This window comes from Filicampus tigris, chromosome 3 (assembly GCF_054856515.1).
Source record: "Filicampus tigris isolate MCC_2025a chromosome 3, RoL_Ftig_1.0, whole genome shotgun sequence".
Classification (NCBI taxonomy): Eukaryota; Metazoa; Chordata; class Actinopteri; order Syngnathiformes; family Syngnathidae; genus Filicampus; species Filicampus tigris.
In genome coordinates this window covers 5,876,761-5,897,500 of record NC_141219.1, presented here as the reverse complement: position 1 = coordinate 5,897,500, position 20,740 = coordinate 5,876,761, and the positions used below count along the sequence as shown (strand labels likewise).

The window sequence follows — 20,740 nt, the reverse complement described above, 5'->3', positions numbered from 1 at the left end:
AAAAAAAAACATCTTCACCATCAAGGAGAGAACATTCCTTTTGAGGAATCTCGAAATATTATCGGCGTCAAAATGTCCCGGAAGCTTCATGCAAATAAGTCCAAAAACAACACAGACAACAGAGGAACGTGCTTGATGAAGCGCAGTGACCGTCACATCTTTACTTGAACCGATTACCAGCCCATGTATCATTTTTTTTTCATATGAACACATTTCATTTTTGCGTTAAAATGATGGCGACGGCATAATCCGGAATATTTTTATATTATACTTACACCACACATTCTGGGTCTATTTTGAGCATGTCATGTTCTTTGCGTGACAACCAAACAACCGGGCACCGGAACAGGGCGGCGTCCGGGTTGACAAGGGCGGCCCCCCGCAAACCGGATCCGTTTGGACCACTTGCTCCTTGTTAGAGTAGAGACCCCCCCCCACCCCACCCTCGCTCTTCCTCAACTAATGAAGATGAATATTCAGATGCTTTGCAGGCTCCTGGAAGGCTGCCCGGTTCACAGCTCAACGGGCTGCAAGGTAAGGGGCGGAGGCAATGAGGGACACACACACACACACACACGCACACACGCACTCATGTGATAACACTCACACACTATAGAAAGCTGGTGCAGCACATTTTGGATACTGACGGTGTAAAAATTGATAAGAGTCACAGCAAGGTCTCATTATTTGCACTGCCAGTGACTTGCTTTGGGGGGGGCGTCCGAATGCTCATTGCGCACATTGTTTGAGGCAATAACGTAATGGAGATGAACGGTGGTGTGTGTTGGTGTGTTTTAAGCAGTGTAATCATACTCGCTGGACATAATGAGCGCAGGGTTTCATCTGCGATACTTGGGCAGACTCTCACAGATGATGATGTAGGCTAAAAAGCTCAACTCGGCACTTTAAAAACAACCAAAGCTGTGTACAAAAGCTTGTAAAAAAACAAAGATGGTTAAAATACTACGTGAATAACAAAAAAAACTGTAAACACAATAAAAGACCCAAAAAAATGTTCAAATAGGTTCACAATTTAGTTTCTAATCATTGCCTGTGGTTCTCCAACTTTTTACACATACCATTTAAAGAAAACACTTCGCTCTCCAAGTACCACCATCACGATTAACATTAAAATACAATCGCGTAGTAGGCAGTGGTGTGTCATCTGGTCAACGGCAAATTTTAATCAAGTTTGGGTTTTGACTTCAAAAATGTCTAGTTTTTTTCCAGCACGTCAGGTTTTTTGAGATATTTTCTTTTTTTTTTTTTTTTTTTTGACCTAAATACAGATTTTACAATGTGTTATGAGTTATAGCTTTGGCATTGCCGAGAAAAATCCCACCTGTTGCTGAACCTAAACCCTTAATTCATCAATTACTACAGTATATTACTATTACCTTCCTGTTTATTTGTGTAGTTTCTCTAATTGTTTTGGTGTGAATTTTGCGTGTGTTTGTGTGTGCATGAAAGTTTGTGTCCTGAGTGCAAACAGGTGTCACCTGCTGATTGGCCAATTCAGAAGATGGCTTCCAGCGGATTGGTCAGAGGAGGGAAGCATGTTTTTTTTTTTTTTTTTTTTTTGAAACCAAAACGTGCTGTGCTGGCAGTCAAACCTCTTTGAGCCCTCCAGCTTCCAACCTGGCCGGATGCACCGCGTGTACCTGCAATTGTGTGAGCAGTTGTAACCTGGCGGGAGGGAGAAGCATTTTTGTTTATGCCCGTTTTCTCATGTTTATTAGTAGGAGTTAGATTAAGAGTTTGTCCTTGATTTGTTTTATTTTGTAGACAGACTTAGGGTCCTTAGATTTATTTTGTTTGTTGTGTTGGCATATTTCTCCCCTCGAAGTTAAAACAATAAACCACGTAAAGATAGTTTTCGTGCACACTGGCCTGCTTGGGAGCGGGAGGATGATGGGAGCATTTACTTTTTCGGTTACGGGTTTCCCTAGGCCAGTAACATAGCAATTACACATTATATTTTTGTTATTGTACTATTATGAGCGCTAGGGAAAAAAACAAGAGCAGATTCGGAATGAGCGCAAAAAAGATCATCTGAAAAAAAAAAAGTTTACTTGCATATCTGACTCAAAGTTTTGTAAGAATTAGTTGACCATTGAAATGAGAGAGCGTTTTTCTTCCTAAAAGGATATTTAATATTAATAGTGTAACATTGTGCACAATTTCAATATTAACACTGCAATTGAATATAAGACAAAAATATTTCTACTACTTTTGCTCATCTTTGGTACCTTCTTCCAATTTGGGATCATTTGGATGAATCCTCAGTCGGACTTTTTGAAATTACAAGGCCTGGAAAGTCACTGAGACCTTCTGCGAGTAATGCTAATAGACACGCCCACCCAATTTTGTGTCAAGTGGTCATATTGGTGTCAGGGGCTAATCTTTCCTAACTTTCCAATTAGGCACCACTGAGTAAGTTTACAGGGTTCAGGGCTAAGGGTTCAAATTTAGGGTTCAAATTTAGGGTTCATGCCAAGGTTACTGATTTGAAACCAAGATTAACAACCCCCCCGATTAGGCCATTTTGTGCAAAACAATCCAGAATGTTGGGTCAAATTTACCCAAGTAGTGGATCGGTCCATTTTTGACCCAAATTGGGTTATTTTTGACCCACTGTCTTTAAAGCGATGGATTATAGCATTATACAAAGGTTAGGGTTTAAAATTAGCATGCCCGGATTGGTGTTTTAAACCAGGAATAAGGTTTCAAGTATTAGACTTTCAAATTATGGTTTCAATACAGGGATACGGGTTCAAATTTAGTGTTTCGAGACAGGGTTGGGGTTTCAAATTGTGGTTTTATTGTTTGGAATAAGGGTTAGGTTTTCATTCTATGTTTAGGGTTTCAAATTCCAGTTCCAAAACTGGTCTGATGGTTTAAATGAGGGTTTCAAGCAATGGGGCTTGTTCATTGTTGCTCAATAAAGACCCAAGTTTAAAGAAGATCACTGTAGTGTATTTTTCCACTGCTTGTCATTGAAGCAATGTTTTGGGCTTAGCGGTCACGTTGGACATCACAGTAGCTCACTGTCATGCTCACAGACACGGATTCATTTATTTCCCTCCGTCAGGCAGTTTGTCCATCACAAAGCTGTGGTGGAACCGATCGAGGTCGACCAAATAATCTGCCAATTCCCTTCCGAGAAACGCACAGACGACGAAAAACTAGGGGTGGGGAATGAACATCTAAGTCTCTCCAAGCCCTCATCCCCGAGAGCTGGATCAGCAGTTGTGTCACCGACTCCCCGCTAAGAGCTCCAGATTTGAACTTTAAGAGGAGGACGACTCTCAATTTCAAGGCTTCACTTTTAATTCACTTTTAATCGCCGCATCTCGCGCAGGATCACAGAGCAGAGTGCTGACGGCCTGTAACAGTGGCTTTTAACGAACGCTTTACCCAAAATGTCACTGCCGTCGCTGTTGGTACGCAGACTTAAATTAGCCTTTTTTTTTTTTTCTTCTTTTTTTACTGTCGTGTTGAAAGCAGTTACTTTTGAGGGGCCTGTCTTGTCCTCTTTCCTTACACAACACATTTCAACCTCTTTTTTCAGCCCTGTTGAAATCACTCTGGCCAAAGAAAACACAAGGAAGCCAAATTCTGAATAGACTCGGGCAATGACTTAACTAGAGGATGTTCGGAACGCATTCGCTCACTTGTCACATCCTACGTGTACTAATAGATGGCGTCCATTTCATAGCTTTCCTCAATTACTTACTAAAATCTAGCTAGCTATATAGCTAGCTAGCTATCTATCTATCTAGCTATCTATCTATCTAGCTAGCTAGCTAGCTTGCTAACTATCTAGCTATCTATCTAGCTAGCTATCCAGCTAGCTTGCTATCTATCTAGCTAGCTATCCAGCTAGCTTGCTATCTATCTAGCTATCTATCTAGCTATCTAGCTAGCTATCTAGCTAGCTATCTAGCTAGCTAGCTGTCAGGTGTTGCCTTCAGGGACGGTCTGAAAACATGGCTTTCCTCACACATCTGAAATACAGTACTAAATATCTTTCCGTCCTTTAGTTACGGTCTGAAATCATGGGTATTCCTATACACCTGATTTACTAACTAGTTAACTTAAATAAGTATCTCAAGTCAAGCCTTTAGTGACAGTTTGACATGATATGCTGCCCACACCACTGATTTAGTAACTAATGTTCTTATCCAAATTCGGGTTTCACCTTCAGTCAGGGACAGTCTAAAATTATAGCTTAAATTAGTCATACACATTATTTACTGATGAAATGACAGTCTAAAGTTGGATGTTGACTTCAGTGACAGTCGTAACTCATACTTTTACCCACTCAACTGGTCTAACAATATATGATATATATCGATCTATACTGAGCTAATATAGCTGCCTGTCAGTTATTGCCTTCGGGGGACAATCTGAAATTGTATTTCCTCACTCGGAGAGGACAATTTACATTCTAATAAATTGTATTAAATGGCAATTACATTTTGTGTGCGCGGATGTGTGTGCACGTGTCTGCGTGTGGGTAGGTGTGCGTGTGTGTGCGTGCGTATACATGTGTAATCATTTCGTTTTGGGGATTTTTACCCTTTATTGTTCAATCATATTTTGTTTTTGTTTTGTTTTTTTCCCAGTTGTGAGGAACCGTTGCATTTGCTGCATGCTTTGAATAGGAAAAAGTCTGCCATCTGGTGAAAAATATAATGGGCAGCGTGCGTTCAATTCCCACTTAGTGAAGGTATCGAGTCTGCGACTGACTTGTTGTCTGCCTTTTGGTCCGAAGTCAGAGAATGCAACGATGGATATCCAAATGTTAATCTCAACAATAAGGATTATGTTAGTTAAAATGGATAAATAATGATCAATTGGTGTTTGATGCACTTTCAATAATGTATCTAACTTTTATTTTCACGACACACACAGTAGCAAGGCAGCAGATTTAGTAGCTGCATTCTTTGAATGTCGAAAAAGTAGCCTAAGTATTGCATCTAGTGGACAAATAAGTTAATGTAAGGTTAAACGTGGGATCAACAATTCTATCTTCAATGCTTCCCAATGTACATTTTTTGTCACTAAGATTAGCCGCAGCCAACATGGCTTGTATTTAAAAAAAAAAATAATAATTTAAGTGGCTGGCAGAAAATATCCTCCTCGAAGCCTAAGAACGTTTAAATTGTTGCCGGTAGAGTTATGGTTTGAAGTTAATTTCACATTTTTCCCATACAATCCCAATGGGAGAAAATATTTTGAAATGCAAGCAAATTGTGCCCCCAAACGAATTATGTTCCAAAGTATTTTAGCGCACGTCCCACAGGGCCTTCTCGTTTGTCCATGACAAGCTTTGGGGCTAAACATCGATTTCCTGTGGCACTAATTAAAGCGTTTGCAATGCATCACATGTCAACTGCGCATGTTTAATTTGATCTTTAGTCCTTTTTGACCGCCGTCTGTCTTGTTTGTCCCTGCTTCTCACTTCAGGTGTATTTAAAGGCACGCACCCCGCTCGCGCCCTTGGGCCTTGGAGTCATTCGTTAAATTTGGCAGCCGGCTCGTAAACACGCGGCTAATTTTGTCGGCTTTAACCTGAATATTCATACACCTGAGGGCCCGTTAAAAAAAAAAAAAAAAAACAAAAAAAAAAAACTTGAACGAGGCTGGGATAACGACTCTTGGCTCACATCTATTGAGAAGCGCAATCAGTATTAGGAGCCCAGAACGCCTATTGATCGATACGTCGGGCGTGTGTTTTTGTTTGTTTGCGCGCGCGTGTGTGTGTGTGTGAGTCATGTGCCAACTTGTGAGTTCAGCGGGTGATTTATTGTGCGGGGCGTCTTTTGTGTGCTCGCTGAAAGCTTTCTTTGGCTTTAATGCGGTAGGATCGTGATGTATTCATCCACCTCTGCCGTTACCCCCTTTAAGATTAAGATGAATGCAATATTGTGTGTGTGTGTGCTCTGACAAATGACGCTGGTGCAATTCAACAGCAGTGTGTCCTCCCACAGACAATGGCCTAGTTACTCACAATGAGAAAAAAAAAAAAAAAACTACGCAGACCTTTTTTTATTCCATTTATTTACCGAATCCAAGCTTAATGCGTGGTAAATGTGTGCTCGGGTGCGCCGAGCAAATTCTGAGTGCTTTTCTCGCAAAGACATTTTGGACAGTTGTATGGTTGTAACTTTGTCAGAACAAATTTGGTGAAGGCCCTTTTCGGTCAAAAAAAAAAAAAAGAATGAATGTGTGCTGGGATAAGTCACATAGATATTGTTCATCATACCAAGGCATTTGTAGGAAAAGTGTAATGTTGCGCCTTTTTCGGAACAGTTTGGGGAAAGTTCTAATTCAGTGTTGTAATTGAGTGTGTGAGTGCACCAAGCGAGGTACACAAATGAGTGCTTGGTCATCATTCCCTGCTTCTTAATTATTGAGGACATTTTTAGACGGCTGTGTGCTTCCAACTTTGTGGAAAGGCTTTTGGGGAATGGCCATTGGTGACTATATATCAATGAGCGAGTGCTTGAATGCTCCAAGGTCCAAAAATGAGTAATTGGATGATCTTAATTTTTCATATTATCAAGACATTTGTGCACAATTTTATGGTTCTCAACTCTGTGAGAATGCTTTTGGGCAAGCCCTTTTTGTCCATAAATCTTTGAACGAGCACAAGGATGAATCACCTAGATCTGAATTGTTTATCATATCAAGACACTTTGGACAATTTTATGCTTCCAACTCAGTGGAAACAGTTTTGGGAGAAGGCCCATTTGTGATGAATGCATAAATCAGAGCTTGGATACACCAAGCAAGGTGTGCTTGGTTGAATCTTACCAGAAGAGTACTCGTCTATAGGCCGGTCCACCACTGCTTTTAGACAGCCGTCTGTTGGCGAGTCCGAATAAATTTTCACTCGCCCCACCCCCGCCTTCTGTCAGTGTTTCTAAACTATAAAAAAAAAAAGCCTCGCCGCAAAAAATTGACTAATGACGGATCGATGAACTAAATAAAGGGTTTTCCATCTATGCTTAATTCGTCTATTTTAAAAGTTGTCCCATCATTCGTCGACCGTCAGCAAACTGGTCTGTCACATAGACAGAATGTATGTACATATATATATATATATATATATATATATATATATTAGGGAAATACCGATTATCGGGCCGATTATCGGCACAGATATTTGATTTTTGGACGAATATCAGCATCGGCCTTTTTTGAAACACTGCTGGCCGATAATAAATCAATTTCAAATTGTGGAAATCAAAACAAAGATATGTGAAAGTTTAACATTTCTGTCATTTTGAAATTTACTCTGGAAAACTACATGGAGCCATTGTTTAAGTTTTTCCTTTAACCTTTTTAAGAGATGCTGACAATCCTGGGTGCTCCCTGAACTTTTAGTTAGAATTTGATCACAGAGATTTATACTGTCAAAAAATTCTTGTAATAATAATAATAATGTAATAATGTAATAATATATATTTTTTTTAAATCACCATTATGCAAACCTGAAACATTGTTCAATAAATTTTAAAGCCGTTACAACAAAGTTAACAATACATTTTTCTTTAGATTTTGATGCCATTATTTTCCTTTTCACAGAAAATGAATATCGGCTCGAAATATCGGTTTTCGGCCTCCTTGACTACAAATAATCGGTATCGGCCCTGAAAAAAGCACATCGGTCTATATATATATATATATATATATATATATAGGTACCTGATGAATACCAAAAGATTCCATATACAGTAAATACTCAAAGTCTATTTACATGTGTTAATTACTTTGCATCCTAAAAGTCCAAAGCGATCCTGGCTGCAAACTTTGCTCTCATCTCACATGCAGATGTTGCCCACTGGCCGCAAATGGCGGCGTGAATACAAATGGCATGTTGTAATAAGCCCTTTGAAGTAGGCAAAAGCACACTGTTGCAGAATGGTAATGTGCAAACCCCTCTTTTCGATGGCGGAGCGCTTGACACTCTCTCTTCTAGCATCGCTCCCCCTGCCCACCACCTCGCTCTGATAGGTCTCCGATGATGATGATCGGGCTCTGCGAATACGTGTGAGATGTAGTGATCCGTGGGAAAAAGGAAGGAAGAGGCCCCAACAGGGAGGGGGCTGGATTATTGGTTTAAGAGGAAGGTTTTGGAAGTAGGATGGTTGAAGAAGTACACACTAGCTATACTTTTTCATCCAGACGCTCAATAGCATCTTGCTTTACGGTGGTGACAGGTGAATGCCATTTTGAGACAACGACTGCCTGACAGGAAGACGACGCTATTGTAATTGTTTGTTTGTGTGCTTTTGCCGGCGTTGTTGGCAACCTTGGGCGCATCAGAGCAAAGAAACACTTCAGTTCCCTCTGAACTTGACAAACTCTTGTTCAAATTTAATATCAATCTTTTCTACTGCTCGGGTTGAGCTCGATTTAGCTGCGGCGTGCGATACTGCAAGATTTGGTATTGATCCGATACAAAATAAATACAAAGCCGCAATCGTCAATACCGAGTCGTTTTAATAATTAAGGGTGGATGGTAGTGGTGTGCCAAGCATGTGTTAAGATCGTGTACAGAGGAATGTAGAGTAGAACCCAAAACTGCAGAGCGGCAAACAATTTTATTTAACCCAGGGAGCGACATGCGCGAGAAAAGGGGGGCATGCGAACATGATTGGGTGGGCTGTAAGAACGGCAAGGTTTTTGTCGATGACTGCATTTCGATCAGAACAGAAGTTCTTCAACAAGTCAGTCATCAGACGCAAGCGTTATGCGTGCAATGGTACCATGTTTAGATCAAGTTTAAAGGGGAAGTTGTCAACATGAAGTGCCTTGATGGTCGACGACATCATTAGACTCCTTAGTGACAACGCTCACTGGTTAGTATCTGCAGCTGGAGGAACCCCCCCCCCCCCCAAAAAAAAAAAAAAAAAAAAAATCAGCCTTTGGTCGCACAGAAATAAAAGCCAGTCAATGACAGTACAGCCAGATGGTGCCGTTTTATGGTCTCTCACATGATTTTTTTTTCTTTGTGTGTGTGAACTACTAAATGAGTTTGAGCGTCAGTATTAATAAAAGATCCAATGACAGCATTTTGATTCAAGTGGACGTGGAAGTCAATGAAACCAGACATGAATCCACGATATTCAAACAAAGCTAATTTACACATTTGTACGTGTTTATACAGACAACCCGCTAAAGTGCTTTCAAATGACTTTCTTTTTTTTTTTTTTTTTTCGCACTCAGGTGAACTCCAGATCCACACACAACCTCCTTGGGGGAGTAATGAGGAGCTACTACTAAAATGGCACAAGATAACCACATTGTGTGTCATTAGCGAGTTCCCACTGCTGACTAATATCCAAAACTGGACGCCGCTACCTCCTCACAGTTGGCCAATCAACACCCTGCCCCTCATCGAATAAAACGGCGGGTGAACACATATCTTCCGCTAAGTGACTCTAATCTGGCACCATTAGTCCATCAGCGCCTCTTAATGCTGTACCACTGGCAAATTGGGCCACTGAAGGTTTGCCGGGATCTGATTGGATTTGCCATCAGTCCAAACAGGTGTTTTCCTGCCATCTCCAGAGGCACCCGCCTGCCTGACTCACCCGTGGCTATTTACAAAACATCCCCTCACCGCCAGCACCGCCTCTCATTAATCATCGACAAAGCCGTATTTAAGTGCTTGTTGTCCTGACCTATCGCTGACTGACGCTGGCATTTAAGAAATAGCGCTAGGGAGCCGCGCGGCGGCTTGCAAGCTTTAGCAAGCCGCCGCTTTTAGGGTTTTAGTCCAATGAGCTGTCAGCGAAGTCTCCTCAAAGTTATCAGTAGATGGAGGATAGCAAGTTCACAAAACAGCTGCTGAGCTCGATGCCCATCAAGGTCAATGTGTTCAGTGACTTAGTAAATGTCAGTGATTTTTTCACCTCATAGGAATAGTGGGAACACATTGATACCTTGACATCAATTCACTTCCCCGTTGTAATGAATTGGAATGCAATTACACTGTAATCCATTCCAGACCCCTAATGTTTTTTGTTTTTTTTTTTATCATAATGAAATCAATCCAGACATATTTTTCTCAAGAATATGTTCTATGCAAGCCCACTTGTTGAAATAAGGCATTCTGATCAAAATTACGTTTGTGGAATAATAAGAGTTAATCCACTCGTTTTTAGTCATCTCTAGGGGCGGCCATTTTGTCACTTCTGTCGACTGAAAATGACATCGCAACTACCCAGGGCTCAGGTAACGACCAATCACGGCACAGCTTTAGAAAACAGGCGAGCTGTGATTGGTCTTTCCCTGAGCCCCGGGTAGTTGTGATGTCATTTTCAGTCGACAGAAATGACAAAATGGCCGCCCCCTGAGATGGCTAAAAACGCGTGGATTTCGCTGCTTAACTTATATTGCACAAACACACTATTAATCAGAATGCCGTGTTTCAACTAGTGGGCCTGCTGGGAACATATTCTTGGAAAAATATGTTTGGGTTGATTTAATCTTTTTAAAAAAATAAAAAATAAAAAATAAAACACTATAGTGTAACCATTTATATTGGAGCCATTTTCTCTCTTTATAACCCAGTCCTACACAAATACTATTTTTTTAAATATGTCTGTAGGCCTATATCCAAAATGGCTCTTTTGTTTGGCACTTACTATACCTTACAGTAGCTCTTAACCTCCACCACTGACAGCAGTGATCCTGACCTTTCTCTGCATCATCCTGAGAAGTTTACCACCATGTTTTGTAGAAGGAGCCTCGTCTGTTTGTCAGACCTTTGCTGAAATCTTCCGTTATGCTGCTGTTCGCTGTCAAAGTGGAAAACACAAGCAGCTCCTCTGCTAACATGGTGTCCTAGAAATAGCTTTGCATTTAAATCTGAAGGTGTTACAGAGAGTTACGCAAGGGGCACCCAAATACAAACAAATCTTTTTTTTTTTTTTTTTAGGGAGTAGTTTTAGTTTGGGAACTGTTGCCACAAATAAGAGCTACAGTACTTCAAACCCAAAATACAAACATCAGGTTTTCCTTTTTAACATGGGTCAGACGATCGACTAGCACGTCGATAAAAACATCCTACGGTGTTTGATTAGTGACTGCTTCACCATGAAAAACTCAGCTGCCCGCAATTATCCGAGCATCTGACAGTTCCTGGCTGAAAACATCAGCGTGCTGGATCAACCGCCCTACTCACCTATCAAAAATTGTCCTTACAATAATACTCGTCATCAATCTAAAGGGACTCCAAAAGCCAAAGAAAAAGGAATAAACAAAATGTGGCATACCCCCTCCCACACCCATTTTTATAATATCTTTAATTTCACATGGTTGGGGGGGGGGAAATGACAATGAATACAATAACAATACAAATAAAATATTTCTTTAAATACGGTATGTGTCAGATTTAGTCTAGCCGCTAGCTTCGCTTTAATCACAACGCTACGCTCACTGAACTACGGTTTGACATCAGCACCGCGGCTGCTCATCCGTCAACGCCTTGCCGTGGTCATTTGCGCCTCAAGGTTTCATCGCAGGGTCGGGTTCAATGGCGCTGGCACATCATAAAAATTCTTCATAAGTCACCGGGGCCATAAGCACGTCCGTGTGACTGACAGGACCAACAGCAGGGAATGATGGTGGAAAAGAGAGAAGCCACTTTAAGCACCACTAAAATTTAAACTGCACCTATATTTTATTTTTATTTGTCTCGTTAGCTTGGCTGCAGGTAAGTTGCTTTCACAGAGCTTATTGAGTTGTAGTCAGGGATCGTATTGTCATCAACAAGAAGCAAACAACTTGCTTGTTTTGTCGAGCCGAAGAACACTGTGGCCATAAATGTCAATAATTTAAATTTGAAAGATATTCCAACTGAAATGACTGTTTTAGCCCAGAAAATAACAAACTGTTTCAAATGTGTTGTTATTGTTACGCATTAGGGTTCATATTTAGTTTGGATTGTTGATTGTTCTGAGGATTTTCCATGGAAAGGTGCATTGAATGGGCTGTTTATTGCTGCTTGCAGCTTTAATTCTAAATATATATTCTTTTAAATTCTACTGTTTTAAATTGGGTCAGTCTGACAATCTGATGTAACCGGCGGGTTAAACATGCTCAAAGGGGGATCCAAAGTGAAGTTCGCAGTACAAAATGGCTTTCGTTAGTGTATAATACAAACCCCTAAGATGGAGCCCATTGTTTTATTCCTTTATTTGGTGTCAGTTATTGCCTTTTTATCCCCTTAAAGGCACATTTAGAGGCAAAATAAGGCACAAGAATAGTAATGTGTGGGCCCCGCAGGGTGTGGGGGAAGCTCCCGTCCATCAGTGGAGCAACGCAATGCTCTTTTATAAGCACAGAGACCAAACTAAGGTGTAGGAGGGCTAAATAACGGCACCGTGAGATAAATACAATCATAAAATGCATTTTTGAAGCGTGATTCACACGCTAGGGTTCCCAGATTGCAAACGCAGGACTTGGAAATGAGCCGTAATAGGTGCGATTTAAGGGCCGAATAAAAAGGGGCTGTGTGATTGCAATTACAAGCACCAGCTGAAGACCTTAGCAGTGAACACACACACCCTCCACCACACTCATACACACAGTGTATACATACATACATATACATACATATACATACACATATATATAAATACATACATATATATATACATATATATATACATACACAAAATACACAGAGAGAGAGAGAGAGAGAGAGAGAGAGAGAGAGAGAGAGAGAGAGAGAGAGAGAGAGAGAGAGAGAGAGAGAGAGAGAGAGAGAGAGAGAGAGAGAGAGAGAGAGAGAGAGAGAGAGAGAGAGAGAGAGAGAGAGAGAGAGAGAGAGAGAGAGAGAGAGAGAGAGAGAGAGAGAGAGAGAGAGAGACAGTTTTTCCAAACCGTTCAGTTCGACAGTTTTGGTCCTTGTTTTTGTAGTGGTAGTATGCATGTAGTTACACAAATTGTAATTGCGCTGTGCCACCTGTCCTTGAGACACCGCCAAAAATAATGCGCGAGAGGGCATGATCAGAATCATTGACTAGGCCAGACGCCGCAGAGCTCTAAATCATCATCTTCATCACAGCGACACAACAACAACAACACCCAGGCCTCCATGCAGTCGGCCTTAGTTAAAACAGCACAAGAAGAAGAAGTAGAAGAAAAAGAAGAAGTAGACTAAGGATCCTCCTGTCGGGCCTGGATGAGAGCAAATAATTTAGAAGCGAGAGGCAGAGACACTTTGGCCTAATATGAGCAATTACTCTCCACACCACGGGCATCCAGTTGTCAAATGAAGCGGATGAAGCTTTCATATTTCTGCAAATAGTCTCTGTGCCTGCGCAGTTATTTACACCGACTGCGCGCGCGCGCTCGGCTGCTGTCCATTTAAAATCCATCAAAAAATTTTATCCGGGCATTGAATTGTATACTAACCAGAAACAGAAACTATATGTCGATATAACTCCTGGAGAGAGTGCATACTTAAAGTACGGTATTAAGTACCTCAATTTTCTCCCATTTTGCTGTTACAACCCCATTACAAAATGGATGAAATTCCGGGTTCTTTGCCAACTCAAAATTCTGCACACAACACCGGCAATGTGAAAAGGGTTGTGAAAGTAGCAGCGTTTTCCAACGTTTGGGTGGTAAGGAGAGAGGGAGGAGAGGTGACCATTGTTGTCAAACCCTCAAATTGTAATGGACCCACCACCGTCTATTGATTGTTCGCCAATTTTCCTGCCATTTATAAATAGGCCAACACTCACAATCCAAAACCATTCATGTGGGTCTGACGGCTTGAATTCACCTTTTTTTTGCAAGAAAAACCTCAGAGCGCGAGTCGACGTGACAAGCAGTCAGGGCTAAATCATTTCCGCCGGGGTAATTACTTCTTCTGCGGCACAGAGGAAAGCTGCCGCTTGGATTACAAGAATCATTTTAAACTGGAAGGCCAGGCCTCTGCCAACAACACGACTAATTTGGCTCCAAACCAAACTGTACATAAGAAATGAGAGAGGCAAAACTCTGGAAACTTTCAGGTCACAAACGGACATTTTCAGCGCTGGAAACGTTACGGTTGTCGTGGAGGAGAACCCGAACGCGGGGGGGCACGAGGCCAAAATCAAGTGCAATCGAAACATTTGTAATTTAAAGAAATCAAAAAGGCACTGCTATGATACCAAAGAGCAAAACAACACGGAACAAATGAAACTAAACAAACACTTGGAAAAGGGACCTGGACTTGACTTTGAACTGAACGCAAGCAGGGAACTAAATGCAGACAAATTGACGAGACAACGAGGAACACCTGGACAAGACGAAGGGTTGGAGGGAGATGATTGCCGAACACGAGGGACTGGGACGACAAGCACAGGTGGACTCAATAACCTAACGAGACAGACGGACAAAGGAACACTAAAGTGCGTGTCATTTTCGACACCTCTTGTCCTGTTCAACCGGGGTCTTCAATCCCGTTCCTCGGGGGGCCGCCGTCCTTACCGTTTTCCAATCCCTCCCTGCTGCAACACACCTGATTCAACTGATCGGATAATCAGCAAGGTCCACAGAATCAGGTGTGTTGCAGCAGGGAGGGATGGAAAACAGGTCGGACAGCAGGAACAGGATTGAAGACTCCTGCTGCGCAGGGTCGCAGGAAGGTGCTGGAGCCCGGAGCCCAGCTGAAATCGATACCACGCCGCCCGCATACAACTCAGGCGAGTGTGCCGCTACACCATCTGCGACTCTTGAAGCTTAAGTCAAAAATCAAACTCAAAGACAGACCATGACAGGAAATAATGGAGGGACCAGTGCTTTGCACATCGGCATTACGGTTCTGAGGTTAGCGGTTATCCTTCACGCGAAAAACAAAAATAACCCAAAACTGGGTCAAAAAGGAATAGACAACTTTTTGGGGTTAGCCCAAAATGTTGAGTCAATGTTGAGTTTGGCGAGACTGCAACATTGAGTGTCAATCCAATCCAATACCGAGGAAATACTGGGTCATTATCACCATTATCGATCCTGTTCAATGCACAAGGATACCAATACTACAATGTGCAATACATCAAGATTTGGTATCAATTTCATCCATTTCTATTGATACAAAATCTTTAAGTAACGCACACCAGTAGCAAAAAAAAAAAGTATTATCGTCTGACTATCTGCTATATTGGCCATATATTTATTTGATTTCCAATGAATACCAAAATGAATGATGCTACCACAAATGTTTTTTTATTCAATCGCTATCGGCGACACTGGCCCTGTATAAACTTGTTCTTGGATCAACAGTATGTTATATTCATTCAAGTTCCTCAAAACAAGAACTAAAGCGTTATCTATCGACTGTAAATAAAGTACCACTGATCGACTGCATCTAAAACTCACCCATGATCCATCGTTAGCCCACCCGCAACCGGCTGCTCTCTGCTCTTGTTCCTTTTCCATCTCCCTATCCGTCTGTCCTGTGCCAGCGTGGTCACTGCGCCAGCCTCTCCGCCGCGGAGATTTGGACCGTATGTGTTTCTTCAGCAAAAGGCCATCACTCTCCCTAATTAGCTGCTCTCAAATCACCTCTGTGGCTCTTTCCCTCCATCCGGTCGCCCCTAATTTAACGACACCCTTTGGAATATTAGCTGCGCTCTTTCGTCCCGCTCGTTACAGAGGCGGACAAATTAGTTTGAACCGGGACGTCCCTCTTCTCTTATCTTCCTCCTCTGTGAGGATGAGTCACTTTCATTCTGCTGAGTGCTGATGGGAAAATCCAACCGGACCAGTCGACCGCAGATAAGAGATGATGGATACAATCGCGAAATACGTGGACATGGATGATCGGAGTGGGAGGCGGTCTCCAAGTGCCCGCTTCACAGATCTGTGATCTCCCTGGTCAACTTTACGGTATATCGTCCGCCCGCGAAGGTCTGCTCGCAGGTCCTTATACGTTCATAAGGACCTGCAAGCAGATCGGTCCTCGGCAAGTTAAAGTACGTTTACTTTAAGGAGTCGCTTCCCCTTATCGAAAAATAAAACAACTCAGCTTTTTAAATGTGCCACATTGCGCCAACTAGCACAGTTTTGCGAAAATACCAAAACTTAGTCGGGGGCCTGCCCCGGCGCACATGCAGACCACCCTTCGAGCCAGACTTGCACTTTGTGAGAACATTGAGCCCAGGGTTTCACTTTAGGGTTTCAAGGGAGGCTAAGGTTTTTTTTTTTTTTTATTTACTGTAGGAAATTTGGGTTTCAAGTCAGTTTAGAGTTTCAAGCCAGCGTTGAGACCCCGAGATAAGGTTTCAGGCAAGAGATAGTGTTTGAAAATAGGGCTTCAATTTAGGGTTAGGCATTCAAGGGAGAGTTTCAAATGACGGTTTTAAGTCAGCTTCATAATTAGTTTGTGAGATTTTAAGACACGGTTAGGTTTCAAGTTAGGAATTGAAAGGAAGGGTTCAAGTCGTGTTTTCAAGGAAGGGTATAAAGACTGTATTAATGGTTTCAGAGTTTCAAGCCAGGGCTAGGACTACAAAGTAGGGTTTTGAGCCAGGGTTAGGTTTTAAGACAGGGTTTCAAGTCAGGGTTTCCAGCCTCAATTGGGTTTCAAATGAGGGGTTATATTTCAAGCCAAAGTTAGTGTTTCAAGTTAGGACCTGAAAGGGGTGTTTCAAAACAGGGTTAGAATGCCAAATAGGGTTTCAAAGTCGAGTTTTGAACCAGTTACTGATTCAATTCAGGGTTTCAAGGCAGGTTTAGGATTCCAATTTAAAATTCTAAATTAGGGTTTCGAACCAGTGTTGATGTTTCAAAGTAGAGTTATAAACCGGGGTTAAGATTACTAAACAGGCATTTAAGACAGGGTTAGAGTTTGAAAGTACGGTTTTAAGTCATCACAAGAAGTCACTCGATAAGGTCACAGTGATGGCAGTTGTGAAAAAAACCAACTAATGAGCCAACATACATTGGAACGCGCACATACGTATAGTACCTTGTTCCTCCTGGTGCATGATGAATGATGAATTGTGAAGGCGAGGGCAATTAGGGCTGGTTCACAAATGAAGGATGCAGGCTGTAATTGGGTCAGTGCTTATTGCAACACACCTGAGCTGGGAATAAACACCTCTCATCCATTATGTATGCGGCGCACACTTAACATACACACATGATGACCGTAATCATGGCATCATGAGAGTGATGATCACTTTTCAAAATGTCAGACCGCAACTTGTAATCGGAGCAGGCATTTTTGCTCTCGCTTTTTCTCCACTGGCTTCCTGTCCGTCACCGCATCAAGTACAGGATAGGAAAAACTGATCTTCACCTTCAAAGCCAACAATAACTTTGCATGTCTTTCGGATCTTCTTTCACATTGCTATACCCAGACGCCCTCAGATTTTCATCCCCCCCCCCACCTCACCGTCCCTCCTGCCCGTCTGTCCACCGTGGGGGACAGAATCTTCAGACGCTCTGACTCACATCGTCGGAACTCATTATAGCACCTGACCTCCGTAACACAGACTCATTAAATGTAGACTAAAAACAATCTTGTTTCATCGGTCATTTTTTTCTTGTATTATTTTTGTATTTTTCAAATTATAAATGGTATAGTTTGAAAAAAAAATCTAAACATTTCTAAAATGAAACTGCACCTGCAAACAGTGACCGAGTCGTTTTCTCTTCCATTGATTTATGCTAATATAACAAAACTGAAAAAATAAACTCACTTTCTCAGTTGGCATTTTTTTAAATGATTTTTCCTCTTTATACAGCGTCTCTTCTTTCCTTTTTTCATTTTTGAAATGTTCATCTTTAATCCCTTTTCCACTTTTTTTTACAGCATACTTTAAATCACAGGTGGCAACGATTTGGTGAATGATCTTTTGAACGGTTCTTTTTGAAGAATCGATCATGATTCCGTTCACTGAAACGAACTGTCATACCCATCACTACCGTCAAGTGCTGCGGGGAGAACAGTGTCGCCAATTTAATTAATCCAGTTCGCACATTCGCACACTCGTACCTCGAGCTTGTTTTCCACGTGTCCTGTCCTCGTTCGTCCAGTCGGTCTGTCCGTATGTATGTTGTTAGCTGGCCATCGCGGTGGACTTGGGCGGGCACATCCATTTTCCATGCCATAGTTTGCTGTTCCACAAACTTTTTTTCCAGCCAGCGCCTATCATTCACAACTCTCCAATGTCAAACCGAGCACCCCTCGTTATTTCCGTGTTTTGTAGCGTCATGCGTGTGACGTCATTGGGACGTCATGGCGGAATGCCGGGTTTTTAAGTCTAATAATTGTTTTGTTGTTTTTGAGCAGTCCCAGGGCGCAGGGTTATGACTGGTTGAATGATTATATTTTTCTATAATTATGAATATTTTTGTTGGAAATATGTATGTGTTTTGATGAAGAAAACAGTTACTTTGGGGATTAATTGGTTTAGGGGAGGTGCCGGGCCGTGTAAGAACTTTTTTTTCTTTTTTTTTACTTGATGATATCTTTGTATGTATAAATAAATTGGAAGAAGAATACCGCACCCTTCGGCTATGCCATATTATTATTGAGGGCTATTTTGAACCCTGTCACACTGTTCACGGAAGGCATAAATATATAAGTCTTTGGTCTTTTAGAAATAAAAAAAAAAGTTTACCGCAATTCAGATGGCCCTGACTCATTGAAAAGAACAAACGCAGGGATGCAATCTCTCAATAATTACAACTACATTCACATGTAACATCATTATAGTGTGCTGTACATGTAATAACGTGTTGTATTTGTTTCTATGCCAGTCTGCCAAAATACGTCTGCGCTGGAACGTGAAACCGATCCGTGGCGCCTGTGCAGTATGTAAATTGTGCCTAGTTCGTGCGTTTTTGCGTTTGCAGTGAGTGTGTTAGAAATCAGGATGGGAGAATCCGTGTGGATTAAATTTGTGTAGGGTTTCAAATTAGAGTCTCATATCCGGTTTATTGTTCAAAATAAAGATTACAGGTACAAATATGTGTTGGGCTTTCAGTTTGAATTTTATGTTACAGTTTCGAATTAGGGTTTAAAGCCAAGATTGGGGTTTCAAAATAAGGTTTGCAGGCGGGATTGGGGTTTCAAGAAGAGTTTCACATGACTGTTTCAAGCATGGTTTATGTTTCAAATTAAGGTTTTAAGCAAGAGTGAGTGTTGTCAAGTAGTTCAAGCTATGGCTCTATTTTCATTTTAGGGTATCACTTTAGCAATACAAGCGTGGGTTAGGGTTTCAAATTAACGTTTTAAGCAGAGGTAAGTGTTTGAAAGTAGGGGTTCTAGCCACGTTTGGTGTCAGTGATAAGGTTTTCTGAAGCTTCTTTTAGCTCCTTTTCAAAAAGGGCAGAGGAAAAGAATCAAGCACTTTCCCAACTGGACTGTTGCAGTAATGATTTGCAGTCAAAACCCCCGCGGAGCTGCAGTCTATTCAACTACCAGGCAGTCCCACCCGGGAGCCTCTGGCAGGGAAAAGCTATCGTGCCTTCTCCAAAAAAGCTCATCTTCTGCTCGGTGGGTGCGCTGGTGTAAAAACTCAACATGCTTTCAGCTCAAAATGAGCTGAAAATGTCTGTCCTCCAACACCTTTTTTTCCTCCCCTCACATGTTGCTATGTAGTTTTTGTCTTTTCAGATATGGAAATGTCATTCATGAAATCAAATTATCACTCATTCAAGCACCAAGTAGATGAAACCGGCTGAATTTTATCATGATGAGGGGAAAAAAGCAGCATATAGTTTGTTTCAAGAGGGGAAAGACAGAATTAGGGTTCAAACAAAGGTTTGAAAGTAGTCAAGTCAGTGTTAGCATTTGACGTCCGGGTTTATAAGTCCAGTTTCAAACCAGGGTTAAAATTTTTCAGATAGGGTATCAAGTGATGTTTTTCACGATATATAGCCTAAAAATATCAAAATGTTGTTTTTGGGCCATATTGTGCATAGTTATTATAACTATAGGTGGTCGTTGCCCCATTCGTTGCTGCTTGCAACTTTAATTACTATTATTACAATTATAATAGCAACGTTACAAGATTTCTCTAAAAATTTGTCAAAATACTGGCTGTAATGGCTACTTCGACATTAGTACAACAAACCAAGGACTTTGAAAATCGGATGATGGGTTCCAAAAAAATGCCCTTTTTGACGAACGTTTTTGTGTGATATCGCCTGTAGAAATTGTGGTAAAATAAAAAAATATATTTTAATTGGAGTAAAACAGTATAACCTCATCATTATTTCTCAACATATTTTTCAATCTTTTCATTTTGTCCGCCACTTGGGGAAAGCCTTCTCCGAAGTTTCAGTTAAAGATATCCTCCAAAAGGCTCGTACGGGTCAAAATTGGGAGGCGTTGTCTGAGTCGACACGTCGAAATGACTGTAACGTTTAAAACGGGGCCGCTCAATCTAAATAGCACAAATTTGGGACATTTGACAGAGTAGTCGAAAACATCATGTACTTTGGTAATCAACTGTTTTTTTTGGAGAATTTATGGAGGAAACTAGATGCGTTGGAAATGCTCATTCCATGTTTTTTTTTTTTTAGAAAATTTTGAAAAAATGGCAGCTAGTTGTCATGCTGCTAATCACAGGTCCAATATCTGACATAAATTAGTGCAGTGTTTTGCTTTTGTTTAGTAAAAGCTAAATAAAATACATGCATGATATTGTTTTGTAATTAAGCAACAACATCATGGGTGTTTTTTTTCCTTTTTCACTTATGTTGATTTTTA

At 41.3% G+C, this 20,740-nt stretch overlaps 1 protein-coding gene across 1 annotated transcript in view; it reads right to left on the bottom strand.

Moving 5' to 3' along the window:
- The window catches only part of cdh8 (cadherin 8), a 166,201-nt gene extending 147,997 nt beyond the window's left edge, over window positions 1-18,204 (bottom strand). Inside the window, exon 1 of the mRNA XM_086025310.1 lies at window positions 18,017-18,204. The gene's annotated coding sequence lies outside the window, so the exon portion shown is untranslated. The remainder of the gene's footprint in view (window positions 1-18,016) is intronic.
- Window positions 18,205-20,740: the final 2,536 nt, after the last annotated feature.